The sequence below is a fragment of the Penaeus vannamei genome, chromosome 30, assembly GCF_042767895.1.
Source record: "Penaeus vannamei isolate JL-2024 chromosome 30, ASM4276789v1, whole genome shotgun sequence".
NCBI lineage: Eukaryota > Metazoa > Arthropoda > Malacostraca > Decapoda > Penaeidae > Penaeus > Penaeus vannamei.
In genome coordinates this window covers 31,188,492-31,200,991 of record NC_091578.1, presented here as the reverse complement: position 1 = coordinate 31,200,991, position 12,500 = coordinate 31,188,492, and the positions used below count along the sequence as shown (strand labels likewise).

General features: G+C 45.4%; 1 protein-coding gene and 1 long non-coding RNA gene across 5 annotated transcripts in view; both read left to right on the top strand.

Moving 5' to 3' along the window:
- The window catches only part of LOC113827254 (microtubule-associated protein futsch), a 284,334-nt gene that overhangs the window by 68,514 nt on the left and 203,320 nt on the right, over positions 1-12,500 (top strand). The gene's annotated exons all lie outside the window — the stretch shown is intronic.
- Positions 1,887-12,500, top strand: part of LOC138867550 (uncharacterized) — a 133,580-nt gene continuing 122,966 nt past the window's right edge. For both annotated transcript variants that reach the window (XR_011399818.1, XR_011399819.1), the window contains exon 1: positions 1,887-1,932. This is a non-coding gene — a long non-coding RNA (uncharacterized lncRNA). The remainder of the gene's footprint in view (positions 1,933-12,500) is intronic.

The following is a 12,500-nucleotide window of genomic DNA, read 5'->3' as shown; positions in this document are numbered from 1 at the left end:
ATTTGTGGTCTTGCTCCGCCTTTTCTCTGGAGTGGCCCGGCCTGTGTCAGCTATTTCAAGTGGACTCATTCCTCCTCACTTGCAGTCCCTTTTTAATGAGGAAGGACGTGGGGTAATGAGAAGGATGAGGTCATGTAATTGGTGGCGTTCGGGTGCGTTGGTGTTCGGGTGGTGGTGCCTCGCCTTTCGTTTTTCTTTCTCTTTTTTGTTTTGTTTTTTATTCCTCGTTTGCTTTCTTCCCCTTTCGTTCTCCTTTCTTTTCTTTCTCCGTGTCTTATTCCCTCTTTCTCTGTCTCTGTTGTTTTCCTTCTCTCTCTCTATCCCTTGTCACTGTACTCCTTTCTCTCCTTTTTGTTCTGCCCTTCTTCCTTTCTTGCTTTTTTTTCTTTTCTTTCTCTGTGTCTTCTTCCCTCTTTCTCGATCTTCTTTCTCTGCCTCTATTCCTTCCCTTCTTTCTGTCTATTCCTTGTCGCCATATTTCTTTTCCTCCGTTTTGTCGTTTTTCCGTCCTTTATTCACTCCCTCCCTTTCTCCCTTATTCTCCCTTTCCCTTCGTCCCTCACTCCCTCCCTGCTTCCCCATTGACCCTCTCTTCCCTCCCCTCCCCCCCCCCCTTACCCCCAAAAAGATACAGTTTATGAAATTCAGAAATCAGTAAACCACACTTAATGCCTGTACACGACATTTGTGGGAATATGAGAAGGAGAAGGAGGGGGAGGGGAGAGTGGTGAGTGGGGAGGAGGAGAAGGAGGAAAGGAGGGGAAGAGGAGAAGGGGAGGAAAGGAGGGGAAGAGGAGAAGGATAGGCGAAGGAGGAGGAGGAGAGGATGGGGAGGAGAGGAGGGGTGGAGGAGGAGGAGGGAAAGGGAGGGGGGAGGAGGAGGAGGGGGAAAAGGAGTGGAGGAGGGGAGTGGAGGAGGAGAGGATGGGAAGGGGAGTGAGGAGGAGAGGAGAGGATGGGAAGGGGAGTGAGGAGGAGAGGAGAAGGAGGGGTAGGGGAGTGGAGGGAGGAGAGGATGGTGAGGCGAGTGAGGAGGAGGAGGAGAGGAGAAGTAGGAGGAGGAGGGGGAGGGGGAAGGAGGACGACGACGACGACGACGACGAGAAGAGGAAGGAGGAGGGGGGAGGGGAGGTAGCCCGCACGTGGCTATCAGTGACCGTATAATGTCGTCCTCTCCGGTCATTACGTTATGCAAGACCTTCTCGATCTTTTTGGCGCCGCGGAGGAGGTCCTTGGGGGGGGGAGGGGGAGTTGGCGAGCCGTTGCGCCATGTCGATTGCTGAATGGCATTTTCTCCGGGGCAATTACGGGTTTTGTTTGCTAATTGCGGCTCTTAATGACAGTCGGGGTGTACGCGCTTGTGGGGATGGCTGAGGAGGCGGTGTCCCCGTCTTGTCTTTTCGAGCTCGGAGGAACGGCAGAGCTTGGAGGAACGGTAGACTGGGAGAACGACGGTGCTCGGAGGAACGGCGGGACGGTAGACTGAGAGAACGGCGCCCCTTCGACGTGACCCGCTGCCAATACGCCGATTTCACAGATCATAAAACCTCCCCATTTCCGTTTTCGTCGAACTTTCAGGTCCTCGGCCGCGACCTCATCTTCGGAAGATCGGGATCCCAGGCGGCCCGCAACTTTCCAAAGGCAGAGGCTGTACATACCTCGCCGCAACCGGTGCACACGCACGCACACACGCACCGACAACACACACGCACACGCACCTAAACGCCAGGTTTCACTCGTTGGAACACTTCTCTCGCAGGCCGCCAACCTCGCGCAAGATGCCCGCGCGCGCACACACCTCCTCCTCCCCCCCTCCCCCTCTCCCCCCTTCCCCCCTCCCCGTCCCTTCCAGCGCACACGTTGCTCGCCGAGGTTCAGTCACAGTCCGGACACGAGGGGAGCTGGACGCATTTGTGGGAGGTTCCTGTGGCGGTGCTGTGTCTGTGATCGCGCTGTGGGGGAGAGCTTTTACGAAGAAGACATCTGTGTGGGGGTTATTACGGTTTATTTTAAAACGTGAACAGTGAACAGTTACCGTAGCGAAGATGGACTTGGGGTTTATAACATGTTTTATCAGGCTTACGTTAGATATATGACTTGTTTATCGTAAGGTTGATATGAGAAAGAACTTGTATACAAAGAATTCGTATTTTCGTATCGAGAGACACAACTCCGGACACCAAGTTAGAATCCGATGTTACTGAACGTGTTTTGACTAGCCACAGTGTGTGAAAATCGACGTGTTTTTTTTTTTTACGTTTTTTTTTTGTTTTTTTTTTTTGGGGGGGGGAGGGGTATTCTCGAAAACTTTTCTCCTTGTCACTCGCTTTGAAAAGAATAATAATAATTAAAAAAATAACGATGCCAATGTCAGGCACGGAAGGATTAGCTTGTTCTAATCCTTTTTCGTGACCTCTGAAGTAAACATATGATAGACGCGTTCGATTCCTCTGTTGACCTTCGCTTGTTGGTGTTTAGTGTTCGGATCCCTGCTTGGCGACGCGGCGGCTGGATGGTCTGTGCTTGCTTGCTTGGGTGTTTGCTTGTGTGGATAGATGGATGGATGGATAGATAGATGGATGGGTGGATGGATAGATGGGTTGATGGATGGATAGAGAGATAGATGGATATATGGATGGGTGGATGGATATATGGATGGGTGAATGGATAGATAGATGGATATATGGATGGATAGAGAGATAGATGGATATATGGATGGATAGAGAGATAGATGGATATATGGATGGATAGAGAGATAGATGGATAAATGGATGGTGGATGGATAGAGATATATGGATAGATAGAGAGATAGGTGGATGGATAGAGAGATAGATAGATGGATGGATAGATAGAGATAGATATGGATATATATGTTATATTGTAATGTGTTCATTTATTATCTTTTTATTTGTGGAAGTTTGTTTGTCTATGTAATGTGTGTTTCATAACACAAATATATATGTATATAAATATACATGTATGTATATATATGTGTGTGTGTGTGTGTGTGTGTGTGTGTGTGTGTGTGCATGTAAGTGTATGTACATGCATGTATTTATGACTGCATATATGCTTGCATTTATGTATATGTGTCTGTGTTTGTAGGTAAACTATATATATTAGTATATACGTACTTATATATTCCCACATTCATATACATATGCAGACAGGTGAATATACATGTGCATGTACTGTACATATACACGTGTTGTGTTTGTGCTTGTGTTCATATACATACATGCACATGATACATATCTTGTACATTAAATACCCGGTAAATGATTATATATAAGATCACAGAGCAGAACATGCCCTAGTTTTAAAGAGAGATCCAGGACAAATTATGCGTGTTCGTGTAATTTCAACATATTGCACATATTGCAAACGTTTGTGTTGCATTTGACCTCGATCCGCCCTGGTCAGTCTCATTTGACCCGCTAAATGTTCATGGTCATTATGTTATCCCACCCACGCCCGCCCGCCCATGTTTGTCCTTCCGCCCATCCGCCCACAAAGATGTTCGGATTTCTTTCCTTGTGAGTGGTCAGGGGGTGATCCCGCCCATGCCGTCCATGCTGCCTATCCTTTCTCCGCCCGCACGCCCACAGCGATGCTCGCCCTTTTTCCCTTGCCCGTGGTCAGGGGGTGATGCCGCCCACGCTGCCTATCCTACGCCCACAACGATGCTCGGACTTCTTTCCTTGCCCGTGGTCAGTAGGTGATGCCGCCCACGCTGTCTATCCTTCCGCCCATACTCTTTCCTTGCCCTTGGTCAGGGTTCGATGCCGCCCACGCTGTCTATCCCTCCTCCGCCCGTACGCCCACAAGGATACTCGTCCTTCTTTCCTTACGAGTGGTCAGTGGGTGATCCCGCCCACGCCGCCCACGCTGTCTATCCTTCCGCCCATACTCTTTCCTTGCCCGTGGCCTGGCTTAGATGCCACCCACGCTGTCTATCCTTCCGCCCATACGCCCACAACGATGCTCGCCCTTCTTCCCTTGCGAGTGGTCAGTGAGTGATCCCGCCCACACCGCCCACGCTGTCTATCCTTCCGCCCGTACGCCCACAACTGACGCATTCCTTCGTCAACCTTTATCCGCATTGCTCCGCGCTTTCTTGCAATTGCACCACTTCCTCCATCCTCCGCATTCTCCCTTGCCCACGCGCCTCCTGTCACCTCTCTCATGGCACCCACACGCCCATTCTCCTGACCTTTGTCTCCGTCGGCGCTGGCGTCTGCCATTAACCCACATTTCGTCTTCATTAAAATTTCCTCCTTTTTCGTCAAATTTCAAGTTTCCTCTTTTTCGTCAAATTTCCTTTCTTTCTTCTTCTTTTCTCTCGTCACGTTTCCTTTTTTTTTCCTTTTTCCATTCTATTTCGTAATTCTTCTTCCTTTCTTATTGTTATTACGGTTGTTCCAGTTACGTCGGTTTGCCCTCTTCTCTTCCTCATTCCTTGTATCTTTCTTTCTTCCTTCCTCCCTATCTTGTCTCTTCGACGTCTTCCGTCCGTTTCTCCTTTCTCTTTTTCCCATCTTTCGTTCTCTCTCTTCTCTCTTCTGTGTTTCTTCCTTCTTGTCTCCTTCCCGTTTCTTTCCTTCCTTCCTTCCTTCTTACCCTTCCTGCTTCCTTTCCTTCCTCCCTCCTTCCATTCCCTCTCCTCTGATCTATTTAATTCATTCTCGCTTCCCTTCCTTCTCCCCTAGTTTATCTACGTCTTGTTTTCCTTCGCCCTTCACCTTCCACCTCCACTTCCTTCTCCCTCCTGCTCGCTCCTGGTCTCAGCCTCCTGCCACGCCTTCCACTCAGATCTCTTGCCTCGGTGCTACCTCTCTCTTTCTCTCTCGCTCTCTTTCTTTCTTTTCTCTCTCTCTCTCTCTCTCTCTCTCTCTCTCTCTCTCTCTCTCTCTCTCTCTCTCTCTCTCTCTCTCTCTCTCTCTCTCTCTCTCTCCACCACTGGGACCTTTTTTTTGACGATTTCTTCTTAAGATAGTTCTTGTGAAATCTAGGATATATGTGGATATCTTGCTTACCGAAATCTTAAATTTCGCTCTTGCTCTCTCTCTCTCTCCCTCTCTCCCACCCCATCCACCCTCTCTCCCTTCCCCCTCTCCCTCTCCCTTTCCCTCTCCCTCTCCCCCCCCCTCTCTCTCCCTCTCTATCCCAGCGCGTGTCGTGTGGCGTCCCACCGCGTCCTGCCTATCCCTCCCCGGAGTCCTGCGGGATGGCCATGAGCATCCGGCTGGCCCCTCCTTATAAGGGCATGGCGGAGGCAATCGTCTCGCTTTTACGGTACCGAGATATGCTGAGGTTGTGATGGCGATGCTGTTGTTGTTTTTTTTGTGTGTGTCTCGCGGCTCGTGGAAGGGGTGGAGGGTGGGATGGGGGTGGGGTGGGGGGAGTTGGGGTGGGATAGGGAGATTGGGGAAGGGAGGAGGTGGAGATGGGATAGGGTGGGATGGTGTGAGATTGGGGAGGGGGTGGAGATGAGGTGGGTGGGGTGGGACTGGGGGAGGGAGGAGGTGGAGATGGGGTGGGGATGGGATGGGGGTGGGGAGGGGGAAGAGGTGGGGTGGGATTGAGATTGGGGGTGCGAGTAGCTAGAGATGAGGTGGGATTGGGATGGGGAAGGGAGGAGGTGGGGTGGGATGGGGTTGAAGGGGTGGAAGAGGAGCTGTTGGTTTAATTATGGTTTATTCGTTTATTTCTTTATTTATTAATTTATTTGTCTTTCTATTCCTTTTTTAGTTATTCATTTATTTATTTGTTTTTTGAGTTGTTTGTTTGTTCCTTTTTTGTCTGTTTATTCCTTTATTTGTTTGTTTATTCATTTATTCGTCTGTTTGTTTGTTTTTTGTTTATTAATTTATTTGTCTGTTTATTCCTTTATTTGTTTGTTTATTTGTTTATTTTCAATAGGGGTGGAGTTTTGAGGGTTATTTTGGTTCTTCGTTTGTTTACTTGTTTATTTGTTTATTTTCGATCAAGAAAGTTTTTCGTTTGTTTACTTGTCTATTTGTTGTTGTTTTTTCGATCAAGATGAAAGTTTTTTGTTTGTTTACTTGTCTATTTGTTGTTTTTTCGATCAAGATGAAAGTTAAATAAGAAGTTAAATTAGAAGTTAAATAAGAATAATTAGTTAAATAAGTTAAATAAGAATAATTAGGTAAATAAGATTTATTAGTTAAATAAGTCAAATAAGAATGAATAAACAAATAGATAAATAATTTAATAAGTAAATAGATAAATAAGAATAATTAGTTAAATAAGTTAAATAAGAATAAATAATTAAATAGTTAAATAGTTAAATTAGAAGTTAAATAAGAATAATTAGTTAAATAAGTCAAATAAGAATGAATAAACAAATAGATAAATAATTAAATAAGTAAATAGATAAATAAGAATAATTAGTTAAATAAGTTAAATAAGAATAAATAATTAAATAGTTAAATAAGAAGTTAAATTAGAAGGAAAATACGAATAAATAAATAATTAAATCATTAAATAGTTAGATAAGAAGTTAAATTAGAAGCGCTGAACGCCCTCGGGTCTGGTCACACGACAGGTACTTCGTCGTGGTAACTATGGTACTCGCCGGGCTGCTTCCACGGGTATCAGGTCGGCCCGTTCGTCGACTATCTCTCTCCCGTGCCCAGTCCACCGTGGGTATTCATGTGACTCATCGCTCTCTCTCTCTGTCTCTCTCTCTCTCTCTCTCTCTCTCTCTCTCTCTCTCTCTCTCTCTCTCTCTCTCTCTCTCTCTCTCTCTCTCTCTCTCTCTCTTTCTCTCCTTCCCATATACGTATTTATGTGATTCATATCCTCCACTCTCCCCCCTCCGATATATGTATTCATGTGACTCACCCCCTCCCATCCTCCCCCCACCCATCCCCCAATATACGTATTCATGTGACTCATCGCTCCCCCCCCCCCTCTCTCTCCTCCCCATATACGTATTTATGTGATTCATATCCTCCACTCTCCCCCCCCCCCCCGATATATGTATTTATGTGACTCACCCCCTTCTCCCCTCTCCTCAATATATGTATTCATGTGACTCACCCCCTCCCTTCTCCCTCTCCCCAATATACGTATTTATGAGACTCACACCCTCCCCCTCTCCCTACCCCCGATATACGTATTCATATGACTCACCCCCTCCCCCAATATACGTATTCATATGATTCCCCCCTCCCCCTCCCCTTCAATATTCGTATTCATGTTACTCCCTCTCCCCCCCTCCACCCCCTCCCCCCCCAATATACGTATTCATGTGACTCACCCCCTCCCCTCCACCTCCCCCCACCTTCCCCCATATACTTAGGTCGTAGTAAACACCGAGGGGGAAGACCTCGCATGCATAGTACATGAACCGGGAGTCTGGGAGGTGGTTCACTCTGTACCTTCTCTCCTTCTCGGGGGTTCATCTTGGTTCATTTTGGTTTATCTTGGTTTATTTTGGTTCGTCTTGGTTCATGTTGTTTATCTTGGTTTATTTTGGTTTATCTTGTTCATCTTAGTTCATCTTGTCCACCTTGTTCAGCCTGGTTCATCTTGGTTCACCTTGTTCAGCCTGGTTAATTTTCGTTCATTTTGTTCATCTTGGTTCATCTTGGTTCATTTTTACTCCTCCCATTGAGCGATTGTCGGCGTCCTTTCCATCTCCCATTCATCGAATCCGGTCCTTCTTTATGCGTATTTGATCCGGTCTTTGTGGGACCTCTTCTTTGAGACCACTTTCACCTGGGGGCGTTTTATCTCTCGGTCTGGTTTGGTTAAGGACCCGTGGCCATAGGGAGGAGGTGGGGGGAGAAGAGGGGGTGGGGGAAGGGAGAGGAAGTGGGGAGGAAGGGGGATGGAAGGGGTAGGGAGAGGGAGTGCGAATGAGAAAGGGAAAGAGGGAGAAGGGGGGAGGGAGGGAGGGAGATAGAGAGAGAGAGGGAGAGAGAGAGAGAGAAAGAAGAGAGGGGAGTGAGAGAGAGAGACAGACAGACAAACAGAGAGAAAGAGAGTGAGAGACAGAGACAGAGGAAGAGACAGACAGAGGGAAAGAAAGAGCCAGAGAGAGAGAGAGACAGAGACAGAGAGAGAGAAAGAAAGAGCCAGAGAGAGAGAAAGAAAGAGCCAAAGAGAGAGAAAGAAAGAGCCAGAGAGAGAAAGAAAGAGACAGAAAGAGACAGGCAGAGGCAGAGGAAAGGAGAGGGCATGAGGAGGGGCGGCGTTGAGTCGGAGGCCGGCTCTCGTGATGGAGGAGGCCGTCAGAGGCTGCGATGGACACGTCACTTTTCTTTGTGCGGCGAAGTGGGAGAGCCGTCGGGTCGGGCGGGTCGGGCGGGTCGGGTGGGTCGGTTCCAGGCCCCGTCGGTCCTTTTATCCGTTCTGCTGAGGGCTTATCGGCCGAGGACCTGTTGGGAGGAGCCCTGACCTCCACGTGGCTGATTCTAACACGCACACGTAGATGGATATAGATATACTTGTGGGTTTGTGTATGCATGCCTATGTGTATGTATATATTGACATATATATGTATATATATATATATATATATATATATATATATATATATATATATATATATATATGTGTGTGTGTGTGTGTGTGTGTGTGTGTGTGTGTGTGTGTGTGTGTGCATATACATGTGTGTGTATATATATATATATATATTTATATATATATATATACATTATATATATATATATATATGTATGTATGTACGTATGTATGTATGTGCGTATATATATATATATATATATATATATATATATATATATATATATCTACATCTATATCTCCCCCCTCTCTCTCTCTCTCTATATATATATATATATATATATATATATATATATATATAAAATATATATATATATATATATATATATATATACATACATACATATATTTATATATATACACATGTATATGTGTGTGTGTGTGTAAGAGAGAGAATGAGGTAGACCCTGCATGTGCAACTATGTATGTCTGCATGTACTCACACTTCAACCCACGTGACTCCCCGGCAAGATGTACGGCGCTCCACCACTAATTTCAGACCATCACATACCAGGAAAGAATTATTCTCAGTTCCAACCTTGAAAAGTCCTCTATTTATGGTCCCTGACCCTCATGGCAACATCCGGGGCACGAAACGGCAGACAATACTCCGTAGGAACAACAACAAAACAAAACAAAACAAAACAAAAGATATCTATATATATACCTTAACTTCTGTTTATATGTCGCTTGGCAAGAAGATGGAGGGAGGGCGGGGGGTGGGAGGGAGGGCGGGGGGGTAGGGTGGGGGGTGGAAGGGGGGGTGAAGGGTATGTTGGGTCAGCGGGTATTGTAATGGTTGTTGTGTCTCGCGATAAAAAACCTCACCGTTGTCTGTCGTTGGGAGGTTTTGTTCGCGTGATAGATGGTTGTGTGTTTGAGAATGTATAAATAACCTACTGGGTTGTTTGGGGTGGGGAGTGGGGTGGGGTGGGGTGGAGAGGGGAGGGGGGGACGGTGCAGGGTGCGTTTGCTCTCGATTGGAGATAGCAAACACGAACGCTTACATACGTGTGGACCTTATCCATGTCCACACCTTACCTACACGCATGCGTACACGGAGAAGCATGCGCACACACGCACACGCACATTATATGTACATATTTCTCTTCTCATACATATACATTTACATACATATACATACACATACATATATACATATACATACATAAATATACATATACATTATACATATTCACACACACACACACAAACACACACACACACACACACACACAAACACACACAAACACCCTCACACACACACACACACACACACACACACACACACGATGAAAGACCGTTATCTTTCTCTCTCATGTTTCGGCTTCTCATAAACCCGTCATGCGGTGTCATGTAGTTTCATCAAGTCAGAGAGATTATGCGCCGTCTTGGAGCATTCCAGACTTTTCGAGAACAATTGAGAACAATCCATTCTTTAAACGAGAAATGAAAACGTGATTTAGAAATTTCTAGAAGCGACGAGGACAGCTGATGTGTCTACGTGTTTGTTGGAGTGTCGACTTTATTGATTTGATTCTATTCTATTTTTTTCATCATGAGTGGACGTTTTTTTTTTTTAATCTTTTCTTCTCTCTCTTTCTTTCTCTTTCTCTTTCTCTTTCTCTCTCTCTTTCTCTCTTTCTCTCTTTCTCTCTCTCTCTCTCTCTTTCTCTCTCTCTCTCTCTCTCTCTCTCTCTCTCTCTCCCTCTCTCTCTCTCTCTCTCTCTCTCTGCTCTCTCTCTCTCTCTCTCTCTCTCTTTCTCTCTCTCTATCCCTCCCTCCCTCCCTCCCTCCCTCCCTCCAACTCTCTATTTCCCTCCCTCCCTCCCACTCTCTATCTCCCTCTCTCCCTCCCTCCCACTCTCTATCTCCCTCTCTCTCTCTTCTTTTCTTTTTTTGTGTTTTTAGTATTGTCAGTCACGTACACCTTTCGAATGCTAAATATCTGGTCCAATAACAGAGCAAGAGAGAGAGAGAGAGAGATTTCACAGCCACGCGAACGACATACATGCACGCAAACTGTGATAACGATTCGGAGAAAAAGGAGTAATGATGATAACATTGATAAAAGTAAATGTAATGATAATGATGATGGAGGTAATGATAATGATAGATATTATATTGATGATAATGATAGATATTATACTGATAATAATGATAGATATTATACTGATAATAGTAATAGATATTATACTGATAATAATGATAGATATTATACTGATGATAATGATAGTAAGTTAATGATAACGATAATAACGTAATGATAATAGTAATAACTGTAAATATGATAATACTAAGTTGATGATAATGATAACAACTGTAAATATAATAATAGTAATGATGATAGTCATAATAATAGCGATAATGATAACAAGACGAATTCAAGTGCACTGCAACCAGAAGAAGGGATGAGTGACGTATATCTGCAGGCAAGCAAGCAGTGGGTGGCGTGTCTTGTGCAAGCGCGTGAGGTCGAATAACAACAAACTCCCTGTGGTTCCGGTGAAGTCGAAGTCGAAGCCAGAGCCGGGCTTTCGCTGCCGACGATTCGAACAAATAGCGGTGATTCTCCGAGAAGATCGATCATTCTTACTTTCGAATAGATTTTTACTTTCGGGAGATGTTCTCGTTTGGAGGCAATTTTCAAAAAAGAAAAAAAGAAAACGAGAGAGAGAAAGGGGGGGGGGATGAGAGAGAGAGAGAAAGAAAGAAAGGGAGGGAGGGAATGAGGGAGAGAGAGAAAGATTGCAAGGGAGGGAGAGAGGGGGAGAGACAGAGAGAAAGGGAGGGAAGGAGGGAGAGAGAGAAAAAAAAGGGAGGGAAGGAGGGAAAGAGAAAAAAAGGGAGGGAAGGAGAGAGAGACAGAGAGAAAGAAAGAAAGGGAGATAGACAAAGAAAGAAAGAAAGAGAGACAGAGAGAAAGAAAGGGAGACAGACAGAGAAAGAGAAACACAGCGGCGCATCGCGTGACTCGTCCACGGCGCACAGTTCGCTCCGGATGAGAATGTGATTTTGACTCCGTAGCGGGACGCGGCAGGTACAGCTATTTGCAGTATGAATTTAAGATTTCCGAACAGTTAAGTGCCGGGTAAGTCATTTAAACCCAAGTCATGCTCGGAATGTCTAGATTAAGGCGCCTAAGGTCAATTCTCTGGGCATCGTCATTCAGTGCTCGACAATAACAACTACAACAGTTGTGCAAGAGAAGAGAGAAGAGAAGAGAGGGAGGGAGGGAGGGAGAGAGGGAGAGAGAGAGAGAGAGAGAAGGAAGGGGAGAGAGAGAGAAGGAAAGGGAGAGAGAGAGAGAGAGAGAAAGAGAGAAAAAGAGAAAGAGAGAGAGAGAGAGAGAGAGAGAAAGAAAGAGAGAGAGAGGGAGAAGGAAAGGGAGAGAAAGAGGGAGAAAGAAAGAACATTTAGACAAGGTTTTTGAATTTTATGTGTATTCGTTTATTCACTTCTTTCGCTAATTGATTATGTCTCCCTCCTACCCAATCTCTCTTGCTCTCCTAAAATTAAAAAGATAAAATTATCAACACCTTCAGAAGAAAAATATATACAAAAAATTAGTTAATTAAAAAAAAACCGTTGTTTATCAGACAAACTCGGGTTATTAGGAAATTCACTTTTATTCATTGGATTATTTTCCTAATTATTCGTTTCTCCTTTATAAACTACGCGATGAAATGTCTTATATAATTCACCTTTATGGAGAAGGTTGATGGACATGGGTGGGGTGGGGGGGGGAGGGTCATTAAGCGGTCACCTGTCATTACCTTAATGAGTGGTTCAGCATCCCTTGGTCATTTTGGGTTGCCATGGCGACGGGCAAGGTTGTGGTTGTGGGGTTGGGAGATGTGAGGGAGAGGGGGAGGGACGGATGGAGGGGGAGAGGGGGAGGGGGAAGGAGAGGGAGGGAGAGAGAGAGAGAGGAAGGGAGGGAGATG